The sequence below is a fragment of the Sciurus vulgaris genome, assembly GCF_902686455.1.
Source record: "Sciurus vulgaris genome assembly, chromosome: 1".
In the NCBI taxonomy this organism is placed as follows: Eukaryota; Metazoa; Chordata; class Mammalia; order Rodentia; family Sciuridae; genus Sciurus; species Sciurus vulgaris.
Window position 1 is genome coordinate 101,775,559 of NC_136461.1, and position 15,551 is coordinate 101,791,109.

At 38.8% G+C, this 15,551-nt stretch overlaps 1 protein-coding gene across 10 annotated transcripts in view; it reads right to left on the reverse strand.

Moving 5' to 3' along the window:
- SLC16A1 (solute carrier family 16 member 1) overlaps positions 1 to 15,551 on the reverse strand; it is a 51,101-nt gene that overhangs the window by 17,938 nt on the left and 17,612 nt on the right. For 2 of the 10 annotated variants that reach the window (XM_079135709.1, XM_079135708.1), the window contains exon 1: positions 14,963 to 15,263. The gene's annotated coding sequence lies outside the window, so the exon portion shown is untranslated. Of the gene's footprint in view, positions 1 to 1,425; positions 1,510 to 3,750; positions 3,872 to 4,105; positions 4,234 to 14,962; positions 15,265 to 15,551 lie in introns of those variants that run through there. The other 8 variants (XM_079135711.1, XM_079135705.1, XM_079135710.1 and 5 more) reach the window with 8 other exon arrangements.

Below are 15,551 nucleotides of genomic sequence, written 5' to 3' on the forward strand. Positions count from 1 at the left end.
GTGTTGGAGGTTGAGAGTAAGGGTTTCTCCAGAATAAACAAGAAATATCCCTTAATTCCCAACCTTTCTGACACCTCTGTCAAGTACAGTTTTATGTATAAATTGTTCATGTATGACACTTTACCTCATGGATGACTTTCTGTGATGGATCTTTGCTAAATATGAGTTCAGCTGGATTTGCTCAGTTAAGCAAAGTCTCAAGACTAAAATTTTTTTAAAAGGGCAGAAACGAAGTTGCACATAAGATGGAGGCCTCCAGATATAAAGACCCAGACTAAAGAATAAATGCCAGAGAATGGAATTTAGTGCCATCCCCAAAATAAATATTCCTGTCTTGTTTAAATGAAGTGATTTAATATAAGTTTTCTTACTTGGCTTTCTGATAATCAATATTTTACTTCACCAGCAGTTAAGAGCTCTTTGTGCTGATCCTTAAACAAAGCTAGGCAAAGTACTTCAATGGATAAATAAATGAAAAATAGTGCCATTCTATTCTCAACTTCAACTAAATTTCATTAAGAAAATATGACAAGATTCAATTTTCACTTATATATCCAATCTACTGGGTCTATGTTGATGTATAATTCTAATTAATTTACTTTAACTTTAATACTCAATAACAGTCCTATAATGCTATTATGACCTTTATTGTATATGTCAATTATAATTTTCTTGTAGTTGTTTTAGAAAGAAAGAAGAGTAAAGTAGTATAGAGAACAGATAAAGCTGACCATACAGGTAAATGAACAGGCAAATTTAAAGGTAGTGAAAATATATATGTACACATATGTGTGTGAATTTATTTGTTCAATTCCCTTGTCATGTTCAATAATCTCTTAATATAAACAAAAATGACATTCTCTTTCACTTCCTCAAGAAAAGAATGAACCTCTTGCCTCAAAATAGAAATTAAATACTTTAACAATCACAATCCAACATTTAAACATTCCACATTGTGTTGGACTCATACTGTATTTCAGAAAGGATTTCTAATCTATACCTAGTAAACAGAAATGTTTTATCACATACAACTATAGAAATGAAAAGATATACCCCATTTGTGTACAATGAATCAAAATGCAGTCTATAAAAATAAAAAAGAAATGTTATATTAGTTAAAAAAAAATCTGAATCTATAGCAAGAACTTTCAATTTTCCTGTAAGACAACTTCAGGCATCTCTGTTCATCCAAAGAAGCATGATTTTATACAATAAGGCTGGGTAGGGAAAATAGCCTCAGTAACATAGAAATTCTCAATTATGGATTGATTTGTCTGTTGAATTACTTTTAATATTTTATTTACCCTCCCTACATGAATGTAATTTCTTTCATAAGTAATCCATTTGTAGACTTGCTAAACAGATAAGAATGGCATTTTAAATTGAGAACAATTTTCAAAATAAGGCAAAGAAACTTCTACTTACTTTTAAAGTCTGATTAGTATACTAGGAGTACAACTTCCAATAAAAAAATATTTGTCCCTGTAACAATTCAACTGAAGCTCAAGCCTGCATAAAAAATTGTGAAATAGCTGTTAAAAGGTTTATTATTAAAAGGTATCATGAAACTAGTAACTATTTTTACTTCAGTTGACAAATAAACGAGAACAAAATACAATAATATTACATTTTAAAATATTTTTTAAACTGGCAATTATTTATTACCAGGAGTATGGCCCCTATTTTAGGAATAAGTAAATTTAAAGGGACATAGCATGAAATACAATTTCACATTGCTACCAGTGAATTACTACTTCAAAGTCAATAAAACCTACTGGCAATTAAAATACTTCTTCCTAGGTAGAAAGTTTTATAATAGGAGATTAATTCTCTAATGTTACTAACAACTTCCTAAATGGCTCCCTGCTATTCCTTGGCCATTTCACTATTCCTTTCTACTACTCAAGTACATACTAAGTTTCTTTCTGAGTCCTACAACTCCACAAAGCAAGGGTTACTTTTTATTAATGCAATAAAGAATGGGGGCCTGAAGATGAGCTAGTGGTAGAGCACTTGCTAAGTATGCATGAGGCCCTGGGTTGGATCCTCAGCACCACTTAAAAAAAAATTATGTATACACTTTGTTAGCTAAAAAAGGTCAATTGTCAGTAGTCTAAATTACCAGTTTGCATGATTAATTTTGTAATTATAATTCTTAAAACTTATGTATCAGAGAACTTATGTATCGTTTTTTACAACTCTATTAGGACACAAACTTTTCTGCCATATATTCAACAAAATTAAGTGCCTGGAATTCAGTGACAGATATGATCCCTCCCCTCATGGGGCAAACAGATTTAGTAAACTAAGTAACTGCTGGGCAGGGTGCTGCATTCCTGTGATCCCAGAAGTTCAGGAGGCTGATGCAAGGGGATCTCCAGTTCAAAGCCAGCCTCAGCAACTTAGTGAGGTCCTAAGCAACTCAGTGAGACTGTCTCTAAAATATAAAAAAGGGCTGGGGATGTAGCTCAGTGGTTAAGTGTCCCTTGGTTTAATCACTGACACCAGAAAAAAAAAAAAAAAAAAAAAAAAAAAAGAAAAAGAAAGAAAAGGTAAATTAAGTATCTACATTCTGGTAAGCATACATAAAACATCATTGCTGGAGGCTGAAAGGGAGATAAAATTAAGAGAGCCATTGGGTTCAATCCCAGGTAAAACACACGAACACACAGTCATGATGTTCATTATAGAAAAACTGGAAGATATACATGTGTGAGTAGAAAAACTTATTTGTCATTAACATTTTGATGTCACTTCTCTTGACCTTCTTTTAGGACAGTCATGCAGAATCATAAACATTAAACAGGGGCTCATGTTATATTCTGTTTCAGTCTGCTTTTTCTATATAAATATCAGAAACTTTTGATTGGTTCTTTGGTACTGGGGATTGAACCCAAGGGTGCTTTTCCACTGAAATGCATCCCCAGTCCTTTTAATTTTTAACTCTGAGACAGGGCTGGGCTAAGTTCCTGAGGCTGGAACCAAACTTAAATCCTTCTGCCTCAGCCTCCTGAGTTGCTGGGACTAGAGGTGTGTGCCACCACACATGACCTCAGAAACCATATCTCAAAAATAAATTCATAAATAAAAAAGACTGAAGATACAGGTCAGTGGTAGGGTGCTTGCCTAGTGTGTGGAAGCCCCAGCACTAAAAATAATAATAATAATAATAATACTATAACACTATTGCACACTCAGGTATCTCTTTTATTTTTCTCCCTTTTATAAACCTTACATAAAACATTACTGTGGTAAATTAGAGATTTTTGGATAATTTTTAGAATTTCTGCAAAAATTCGAAGGTGTTTAATTTATACTACCAACTTATTCTTAAAATCACATCAATTTGTACTTCCACCACAGTGTAATGAAACAGCCTATTTTTAAAATTCCTTTACAGTATTTGTTGGTAAAAGCATTTTCAATTAAAAATTATACCAATGTTAAGAAATATAAGGGCAGAGCTGGGGATATGGCTCAGTGGTAGAGTGCTTGCCTAGCATGTACAAGGCCCTGGGTTCTATTCCCAGGACCAAAAAAAGAAAAAGAAAGAAAAGAAACGTAAGAGTGCTACTATTCTCAGTATATATCAATGATGGAAAGTTTTATAACTAATACCTACATCTTTTCTACATTAAAAGTTTGAGTATTTAATATCAGATAAACAAAAAAATGGCTAACCATGAGATAAAATAGAACCATAAGTTATTTAGAGCTAAGCACTAGGATTCTTGAGTAAAAGTTGGACACCTGGTAAAAGTAGTGAATTCATTTTCACTTTACACTGCAAACACCTGACTTCCAGAGCATTTCCCACTTCAGGAATCTAGGCTACTTCTCAAAGCCACACAGAGGTTGAAATATTGTGTATCTGTAATATACTGTAGAAAACATATGCACAATTAATTAAAACAAAAGCTACAGAATCAAGTTAGTTCATTTCTCTTTAGTACTGAGGTTAACAGATTAGTGCACATAGGGATAAAATGGCAGACAAGGATGTCCAGAGATTAGAAAATAACTTCTAAAGGTACTTCAAAGTTTTAAGAGAAGTTAGTAGAACCAATTCTTCATTATGTCAGTCACAATTAAAACATATACTTACAAGTTTCCTTCTCTTTGGCACTGCTGTATCATAAGTGCTTCTCATACTTACTAGCAAAGATTGAGGATTTTTGTCTCAGAAACCAAAGGAAAGAAGGAAAGGGAAAAAAGATATTCTGAGAAGCATCACTGTAAAAGAGGTGGAAGTAGAGAGGATAAGTAAGGGACTTTTAAAGAATGATGTATATGGTTCACAATGAATCATATTTTGGGCAATTTTAACTAATGAGACAACCTTATGCCTCCTTGGGGAGAAAGCACATAATGGAAATCAAGGGATACCACTGCTTTAGGATACCTTCGTCCTAAAGACCAAGCCAGAAAGTATAATTTTGTTCCAAATTCATAAATTAATGTGCTACAAGAAATACTCAATAATTTGCAAAAATAAAAAGACTTTTCATTAATAGAGAGTTTACCTAATTTTACCTAACACAAAGGTATAACTTTGCTTTTCTGAATATATCTCCCCACATGCAGTTAAGTTTCCTGTACGACGTCTTAATCAATGTTTCTTGGGAACTTTGAAAACTCTACATGACAAGTTGTATGTCTATTTCTTCCTTTGTAAGCAATATTCCTCTAATTGTGTGCTTTTTAGATCCTGAATGAAGGACAGAGGATATTTTTTCTAGTTTTTAAAAATCATCACACCCATATGACCAAACGACAAGCTCTTAAGAAATCTGTTTTTCCCAGTTTTTGAGAAATAGAAAAAACTGAAACAAGAAAAAACCTCTTCAGCAATATTATACTTTCTGGATATAGTGCCTCTACAGAAAGGCAGAAAAGTATTTGTTCTTGTACAGGTTTTTCCCCCGACCCCCCACCCCAGCTTTCTCTTGCCATGCTGGGGATGGAACCCAGGGTCTCCATGAGTGCTAAGCAGGAGCTCTACCACTGAGCAATATCCCCAACAAAAATTTACCTTCTTTATTGCTTCAATTTTGCCTTTTAACAAACTAAAAAGTAACTACTTTTTATGTCCTAAGTTTTATGTTCCTTTCACACGTTTATTTCTTGGTTGGCCGAAAGTTCCCAAATATAGATCCATTTCAGGCTTTACAGTCACTCTTTTTTTTTTTTTTTTTTTTTTTTTTGCGAGGCTGGGGATCGAACCCAAGGCCTCGTAAGTGCAAGGCAAGCACTTTACCAACTGAGCTATCTCCCCAGCCCCATTTCAGGCTTTATAAACCATAAAAATGGAATAATACTGAAGAAAGAGGGTAGATGTTGCATCCATCAATGCTGGGTTTTGCTTGGCAGAATTCCAGATTATATTCTGGAAAATACCTATCAAGATCTAAGTAGGCCAATTCAATTTACTAATGACCTACTTTGTTCCAGAATCTGAAAAAGAAATATTCTGGCTAGATTAAAATTAAAAGCAGTAATGTTATCAGGGTTATATCATTTAGTACTGAATATAAATGAGTATGTGAAAATAATTATGTAGTATTTCTGCTAGAATCTACTTCGCTTTCAGAATTCTGAAGGCTAATAAAGAGCATAAGTGGATTAAAATTCATTAAAAAAGATAAACAGAGAAGGCTTTTTCTTTTCTTGCAAAAAACTGAGTTGAACTGCAGAATTAACATACTTAATTTAACATAAATCTACCTTTAAGAAGTAGAAACAACAGCAATATAACAGTTCATTTAAAAGCTTTATTCTTATTCTAAAAGCTTTCAAACCATAGTTCTAAGATATTTTTTTCAGCCAGGTACATAGGCGCACACATCTAATCCCAGCTACTAAGGAGGCTGAGGCAAGAGGATCACACGTTAAAGGCCATCCTGAACAACTGAGTGCGTCCCTGTCTCAAAATAAAATAAAAAGGGCTGAGATTGTAGCTCCGTGGAAGAAAATCCCTGGGTTCAATTCCCAATACCAGAAAAGAAAAACATATTCTCCATATCCTTCTAATAATTTCTTGTACACTCAGTAATTCTATAATAAAAACCTCTTGAATGAATGCAATTTTCATTATAATAGTACCTTTGACCACTAAGAACTAAGTTGTTTTGTCTTCTTTTTTCACTAGTGCCAAACAAACCACGAGAGTATTAAAATTGAGTACTTTTGGCATTAAAACATTATTCATCATTCTCAAATTTAAAACATTATTCATCATTCTCAAATTTTTATTTGCAAAGCATTTTTAGAGTAAAAAATGTCTATGTAGACATTATAGATGTCATCAAAAGGAAATTAGTGTTATTAACTCAAAATATACTAGTTAAAATAGCCTTTTTAATTGCCTAACAGTATAAACCACAGGCTACGTTGTTATTAAGATAATTATTAGTAATTTAATTAAGAAAATACGATTTCCAAATGAGCATTTTATTTTCCTGGAAACTATAGTTATTGGTAAACCATTCTCCTTCCCTCTTTCCATCCAACAGATTTCTATGAGTAAATACCAATACCATTATATAACCACATAGGGTGAAGTGAAGATGTACACTTGCAATCTGCAGAGGCAGGTATCTCAAACCTGAGGTTTATAGACCTCTTCAGGGTTTTTTCAAATTGAGCAAAGTAAATGCACACAGTCATACAGTAAGCAAGCTGTTGATGAATACAAGGTTTCAAGTACATTTGCTGATTTGAATGTACTTTAACTTATAGCCCTTAAAATAAAAATCCTTTTAAAACAAATATATACTTCCTGAATACAAAAGAAAATTATTCTGCCTTAATCTGTGAAAGTCACTTTAGTCTAGCCAGGATCATGCCTGTGATCCCAGCAACTGGAAAGGCTAAGGAAGGAGGAATGCCAAGTTCAAAACCAGCTTCAGCAACTTAGTGAGGCCTTAAGCAACTTAGTGAGACACTGAGTCAAAATAAAAAAAATAAGAGAAGGGCTAGCTAGGGATGTGGCTCAGTGGTAAAACACCCCTGGTTCAATTCCCCAAAACAAAACAAAACAAAACAAAACAAAAAACACACACATTTTACTCTTCCTTAGTATATGCACAAGCATTTTGTTCCCTTATTTGTAAGGCCAGTATTTATGATAATAAAGGAAATTAAGTCAATGGTCAAAGAATTTACTTAACTTATGACATCATGATTATACAACCCTGTGACATTATGATCTGTAGGCTATATTGTATCACAGGTTGTGGTTAACTTCACTTTCATATGGTTTTAAGTAAAGGAGGTAGGAGCAGAGGTCCTTACCATCTTTGGTGGTTTTCAAAAGCCTATGGAACTCCTGTCAGAATAATATTCTAAATGCATAAAATAAAATGTAAGGTTGACTTTCAAAACATTTTTAATTGGATGTAATAGGTGCTTGTAAAAAAATAACAACTTAAGACTTAGTGGTAGTTATTATAACCACAGTGTTCAGTTCTCTTTTGTTGTTTTTTCTTCAGTACTAGGATTGAAACAGTGCACTCCAGTAACTCCCACTGAGCTACACCCCCAGCCTTTATTATTTTTAATTTTGTGACAGGGTCTTGCTAAGTTGCCCAGGCTGGTCTTCCACTTGCAATCTTTCTGCTTCCTACTCTAGTTGCTGGAATTACAGGCCTGCTTATGCCTGGCACTCCACAGTGTTTCTGAAGAAGGGATGAGCTCAATTTCAAGACAGTAACTGTATGATATAAAGTATATGAATTCTATTGGCAACAAGGTCACAGTTATTGCTAATACAACTATGGTTTGCTGCCTACATTTATCATTGAAAGAAATTCTAAATTTATTGAGATGTAATTTTCCTCCAAAATAAGTTTAACATCCCCCTGAATTCCACATACCTAGGGGGATCAATATACAGATCCCAAGTTTAAAACCTCTGAGAGAAACTTAATAAGATAAAAACAACATAGTAAAATTCGGCCACGTTATAAAGGCCCGATTATTCTCCAAAATAGTCTAAAGCAGTGTCATTAGGCTTTTTTTTTTTTTTTTTGGTACCAGGGAATAAACCCAGAAGCACTCAACCACCAAGTCACAACCCTAGCCCTTTTTTGTATTTTATTTAGAGACAGGGTCTCACTGAATTGCTTAGGGCATTGCTAAACTGCTGAGGCTGGCTCTGAACTCGCAATCCTCCTGCCTCGGTCTCCTGAGCTACTGGGATTACCAGTGTGCACCACAGTGTCCAGCTCATTAGGTTTTTAGATTTGGGTTGCACAAGGCCCTTGGTTGGATCCCCAGCACCAGGGGTCAGGGGTAGGGAATGGAGGGAAGAAGCCAAATAGAAAAGTACTTTGAGCCAAATGTGGTGGGAGGCTAAAGCAGAAAGATCACAAATTTGAGACCAGCTTCAGAGAATGTATGTAGCTGGGGATGTAGCTCAGTGGTAAAGTGCCCTAGTACAAAAAAAAAAAAAAAGTATTTCAGAGAGCAAAACCACAGGGAACACATTTTCAACCCATGATAAAATAAGCAATGTATAATATCAGTACATTTTGAGGAATTTCTCCTTTACACAAAGGCTAAATCATTATAACTAAATTAAATTCAACAATATTATGAGATTAGCAACAGGGTAGTGTGGACAAACAAGAGTTGGATCCTGTTGTAGCATAAATGGTCAATGGCTCCAACCTTGCAGCCATTCTCACTATTGTGGTGCATATGAACTTATCCCATCATTGCATGTACTGTGACCCCCAGAAAACTAAACACCATTTCCATATGATGACTGTTATTACTAGTTTGTTTTTTTGTGTGTGTGGTGCTGGTTTTTTTTGTGTGTGCGGTGCTGGGGATTGAACCCAGGGCCTTGTGCATGTGAGGCAAACTACCAACTGAGCTATATCCCCTGCCCTGTTATTACTATTTTAATCCCTTCTCTGCATGGAATTAGAGCTCAACCATGTCACTATACTAATTTTTCTGCCATATGGATCCATGGTAAAATTTCCCATGACCCTCCAAAGAAAAAAATTACAAGGAAGAAAATACAAAGGAAAATACCACTGGGTCAGGGCAAATTAAAGAAAGAGTACTGGGCCGGGCTTTATGTCACACACCTGTGACGCCAGCAGCTTGGGAGGCTGAGGCAGGAGAATGGGGAGTTCAAAGTCAGCCTCAGGAAAATCAAGGCACTAAGCAACTCAGTGAGACCCTGTCTCTAAATAAAAATACAAAACAGGGCTGGGGATGTGGCTCAGCGGTTGAGTGCCTCTGAATTCAATTCCTGGTAGCCCCCACCTTCCATACCCCTCCACCCCACAACAAAAAAACAAAGTACTGGGTATGGTGGCACATGCCTGTAATCCCAGAGGCTCAGGAGACTGAGGCAGGAGTACGTCTGGTTCAAAGCCAGCCTTGGCAACTTAGCCAGGCTGTAAACAACCTAGTGAGACCCTGTCTCAATTTAAAAAGGGTTGGGAATGTGTAGTAGTTCAATCTCTGGTACCAAAAAAAAAAAAAAAAAGTAACACACAGAACATGAATGGTAGCATATAGAAATATACTAAAGACAACAATCAAAACACACACTTTGGTAGGTACTGAAAGCCATGAGAAATTAGAGAAATGGCATGAACAAGAAGAGGCAGCATGCTGGGGATATGGCTCAGTTGGTAGAGTGCCTGCCTTGCAAGCACAAGGCCCTGGGTTCAATTCCCAGCACCGCAAAAAAAAAAAAAAAAAGAACAGGCAGCATGTAAGACAGAGTACAGAATGATGATGACAATGACAGAAGCTAAAAGGTCATAGTAGCAGCCATAAACTATGTAGCAGTGATATGAATGAAGGGGAAAGAGATGGGAGCAGAAGCTAAGTCAAAGAGGAAATGACTGGCACTTGCCTGCATACGATAGTACTGAGGGCCCACTGGGGAAATAAGATGATTCAAACGTTTTAATTCTGGTTATCAGAATGGTAAGAGTCACCAGAAAAAACTAGCTTTGGGGAATAAAGGATGTTGAGAACAAAGAGGATGAGCTTTTAAGTGACACACTGAATTTGAAATGCCCACGAGGTTAACTGAAAAAGCAGATCAAAGAGTAACCAACCTCTGTCCTCAGAGAACTTAAAATCTGGAATCTGACTTAAGCCATGAATTTAGACTTGGTAATGCTTCTATCAGGTATTTCCCTACCAAAGCCCAAAAGCTGTGGGAACAGATAAACTCTCTAAGAAAGAACAGAGATGAACAAAAGAAACACTACCAATTTTCTTTTCTTTTTTTGTTCCTGGCGATTGAACCCAGTTTTTTTACCACTGAGCTACATCCTCAGTCCTTTTATTTTTTTATTTTGAGACAAGTTCTTGATAAACTGCTTAGGGCCTCACTAAATTGTTGAGCCTGGCCTCAAACTTGTAATCCTCCAACCTCAGCCTCCAGATTGCCGGGATTACAGGCATGTACCACCACACCCAGCAAGGGCACATTTTAAAAATATTCCAAAGAAGGTCATCTGAAACACTAACATCAAGTGTGCGAAAAACATTTTAACAATTTAAAATAAGTAGCTTTTAAAGATGTACCTTATTAGATTTAAAAACATTGTCCAAAAAGACAGTGTCTCAATCATATATTATATAGTATTAAAACACAAAAAATCTGCCTTTCCTATTCAAATTGTAGTTTCTCTTTATGTGATTGTTCTAGTTAATAAATTAAGGAGGAATGATAGAATTACTTATATTTGCAAACCACTAGCAAAATGATGGAATAGGCTTAATATAGCAGAAAGAGGAACAACGAAACTTCATATGCCTCCCTGAAGTACACACAACCAACTATGAATTTTATTTACCCTCTCCTCCCAGATCCTTACCAGAAATTAAACCTGAACCAATCTAAATCTGCTCAAAGTTTTCAATCTAGCTACCAATTTATAGGAAATACAAGGGGAAAAGGGACATGATAAACTAGGACATATAAAAACTATACCAGAGGGACATGTTCACCAAAATCCAGAACAAAGGAAAATAGAGGAAAATGACCTATTTCCTTCGACAAATAAATTATAAGGTAATGAGAAAGAATCTACAGATTAAGACTTAAAGAGATATGCCAAACCAATGTAATGTGAGACCGTGTTCAGGTCCCAAATTAAGCCAACCAATTAACTAAAAATAACTTAAGGTTGGGGCTGGGGTTGTAGCTCAGTGCTAGAGTGCTTGCCTAGCATACGTGAGGCACCGAGTTCGATTCTCAGCATCACATATAAATAAATAAAATAAAGGTCCATTGACAACTAAAAAGAAAAAAGAAAAAAACAAAACTTAAGAACAGGGAGAGAAAAAAAAAAAAAAAAGCCAGGCACACTGACACATACCTGTAATCTCAGTGTCTCAGGAGGCTGAGGCAGGAGGATCACAAGTTTGAGGCCAGCTTCAACAGTTTAGCCAGACTCTATCTCAAAATTTAAAAAAGGGATGGGGGGCCAGGCACAGTAGTGCACACCTGTAATTCCAGGTACTCAGGTGGCTTAGGAAGGAAGATCACAAGTTGGAGGCCAGCCTCAGCAATTTGGTGAGGGCCTAAGAAACTTAGTAAGACTCTGCCTCAAAAACACAAAATAGGGCTGGGGAGATAGCTCAGCTGGTAGAGTGCTTGCCTTGCAAGCACAAGGCCCTGAGTTCAATCCCCAGTACTGGAAAACAAAAACAAAAACAAAAAAACACAAAATAAAAAGGGCTGCGGATATAACATGCTCAGTGGTACAGCACCCCTGGGTTCAATCCCCAACACTAGCAAAATATAAATCATATCTTTCAGAGATACACTCTGAAACATTTAAAGATGAAATAATTACACATAGGATTTGCTTCACAATATGAAAGGCTGTGGAAAGTCGATTGAGTGGAGATGAAACATTAGTGGCTCAACTGTTTGTTTTGAAGTTATAAAGGAAAAACTCCATTTTCAGAGTCATCAACAAAAGTGGAGGATAGGAATGGCTTTGAATTTTGTTCCCACGTTTTATAAATTGAGCAGCCCTGGTCTGGTCACACATCAACTTAGTGCCCCCATTGGTTAGATGAAAACAATAAACTCATTTATTTGCTCAAATTAGAAACCTGGGTGATATCTTAACTCCTTCAGTTTCCCCAGTTTCCTACAACTGGTCCACCACCAAATCCTGTTTCCCACTGTCTTCCACTCTCCCTGTACTGTCCATCAGTTCCATTACTGTGGTCTCCCACTATTCCAAGAGCCTGCCTTTAACCTGCTCTCCACATTGGATCCAGAAAAATGTCCCTAAAATACAAAATCTGATCAGGTAACCCTCACCCCTTAAAATCCTTAAGCTGCTTGCCATCAGCTTCAAATAGAATGCTCCTTCAAACATTTTTTAACCTAATCTTCTCCCCGATTCCTTAAAATGACTTAAGGCCCTCCATTATCTGATATTCTTCTCATGCTGACTCCTCTTTATGCTTTAGCTTTGGTGAAATTCTTTGGGTTACTGTTCTACAACCTGTACTCTACAGCTGCACCGCTCATGTCTGAAATGCTCTTCTTACCTATCCTTACTCCCTTTCCTGCCTTGCTCCTATTCATCCTTCAAGCCTCAGATTAACATTTCCTATCCAGACTGCTTCTCTTCTAAGCTGGATGCCTTCTCACAGCTACACAACATAATACTAGCTCCCACAGAAACTGGTACTTTCCCTATCACAACAAATGTGTTCAGAATACTTGCTGTGGTAATTAAACACTTATGTTTCCCAGCTAGATTATAAACTCCAGGAGGGCAAGTGCTGAGATTTCTAAGTCTCTCATAGTGCCTGACAGCCAACAACAAATTGTTCAATATATAAAATTCACAACTTTCTACACTATTTCCCTCATACCCAAGTTCCATCTTCCTAGTCCTCATCTGCAACAAAAACATTCAGCCATTTAGGCATTTATACAGGGAAATGAATCCTGCATAGGAATGCATATTATGAAGGGAACTGAAAACACAATGGGTACACAGAACCTAAGTAGGTAAGTTATTGGGCTGGAGAGGGATGGTAGCTCATCCTAGCAGTGTGAAGCAATAGGTTCAATCCTCAGTACCGCATAAAAATAAAAAAATAAAGGTATTGCGTCCATCTACAACTAAAAAAATTTTTTTAAATGTAGATAAGTTATTACTCTATACTTTTAGTTTGAGATAATAAGTATCCATATTTACAATTTTAGAGAAAACTCAGGAGTGCTAATCTGATAAAATGGAAGTCAAGAGTTTTCTCCCAATCACTGACAAGTTTTCAGACCCAAAATGTTAAGTCACTTCACAACTCTTCAGTTCAGTTTCCTTATCTGTAAAATAAAGGAAATAAGATCCTTTTTAGAGCTAATATTTTATGCTCTAATACTTAAAAGGTGAAAAGATATGTAAACTACCAAACACTGATCAATTGGTTTCACCCTAAGGTGGTATGATCTTTTTTTCCTTATTAATCTGTTTTGGGATGTTACAGCCTATTATGTTAAGCTTACAGCCAAATCTTTAGTTAGGTATAAAAATCTCACAAAATGCTCCTCAGACTATTAATGTGCAGATTTAGTAAGGGTCAAAAAAATCCGATGCAACAGCTCCTATTTAAATCGAGAATGAATTACTAAAGTATATTCAATTGTGGCTTAAATAAAAAATCTTTCATTACCTGTTAGCTGCCTTGAATTCTTCATCATTTCTATGGTGTCCTGAAGGCAAACCCATATCCCAAGGCATATAAGATTTGGATTTGGTTTCTATTTAACAACTAAAACTGAAGATACAGTCTGTTTCACCTCATTGGGCTGGTAACTGAGATAAAGATTATTAATTGCTTAATTCCTACTTACACTCTTCCAAACTCTTGCACAGTTCATCCTATCGCGAAATGCCAGTAGTTACCAGTCCCACGCTTATCAGGGAGCTGAATTGTACGCATTTTATTTGAAACCAGAATTAAAAAAATTTCGAAACTAGTTATGGCAAATAAAGTTGCTTAAAGGCTTTATTATCAGGCGACAGACACCCAGTTTGTAATCGGCCACTGGAAACCCGGGAAAAGATAGGAGTAATAACACGTGTTTCCTGGTTTAGAGTGATTACAAACTAATTTTCGCAACTGCTTGTTCCACCAAATATGTCACAACAAAGAAATGTTATGTTAAAATGAATGCAGGGAAAAAAGGATGTACTCGAAACAAAAAACGTGCATCCGTCCAAAGATAACGCTATCCTTCCGACTCGTCTCCACTGGGCCGCCTAAAGTCCCCGAGCCGGAGGGCGCTCTGGAGGGCGCCGTGGAGGGCGCCTCGGCAGCCACAGGTTGAACGACAAAGAGCCCCCACCAGCAGCAGTCCCGGAGGCGGCGGGCTGGCCAGTCCCCTCGGCAAGCTCCATTCGAACCCTGCAGTCTAGCCTTAGTTGTGGGCAATGCAGCTCCTCACACCGCTCTCGCAAGTCACCAGGTAGGACAAGGATTGGCAGGCTCAGGTTGGGGCGGGCTTGCCACGAGTCCAAAATAACTCCCGCCCCGAGTCCCTTCCCTGGGACCAGAAGGCGGCAGAAGAGTCCGGAGGCACCACGTGAATCGGCCCCAGGTCGCCCCTTATCTAGATCAAAGCATCCCTTGAGGAGCCTACTTAAGGATAGAGGGGAAGCGACTTCCCCAAGGTCATCGGGCACCATGACTCGACTCTTCGGTCAGGCCAGTGGCCGACACCTGACCACGGGGCCCGCGGATCGGCTGGGAGACGCTGTCCCCAGCGCCTCAAGGTCCCCTTCACCAAAATCGTGCTCCCGGACCACGCAGCTCCGATGCCCTCTGTCAGGCCGTCTCCCTCCCCCGGAGACGAAGGTTTCCGCACCTCCGAGGGTCCCGACCCCAACCCTAAAGCCAGAGCACCGCGGGGTACGCGCCAAGCGCCGCTCGCTGTAACCCAACTAACCGTTATGTGCGGGGCTCGCGGCGCCGAGCGTGTGCGTGACGCGGCGGCTCGAGCCGGAGTTCCTCCGGGCCCCAGGTCCAGCTCGCGTCGCTCGCCCGCCGCCTGGTTCCCTTACTCTAGCACCCACGCGGCAGAGTAGTCACGTCGCAGCTCGCCACTTTGTCTGGCGGGGCCGGCGCGGCTGCCTTATAACCCGCGGGGGCCGGAGCATGCGCACAGGGGGCGGAGTCGGCCTTCCCGGCCGCCGCCCCCTCCCCGCCATACATACACCGAACTGTAACTCGCGCCTCCAACGCTCACGGCCGCGCGTGCCCGCTCGTCCGCTCGCTAGCTCGCCCGCGCGCCGGCGCCCCCTCCCCGCCACGTGACTCGCGGCCGGGCAAGAGGCGCGCTGCGCCCCCGCTCTGCGGCCCTGCGCTAGCCGCCGCGCTCCTTCCGCGACTTGCGGCGCTGGTGCGCACCTCCGCGCGCCCGGGACCCCAGCCGGCCTCTCTCCTGGCTGCTGCCTGAGATAGAGGAAAAGCCCCCAGGGGCCGGATCCTGAGTGTGGGGGGCGATGGGCGCGCGGAGTAGCCTGGAAGCGACTGGA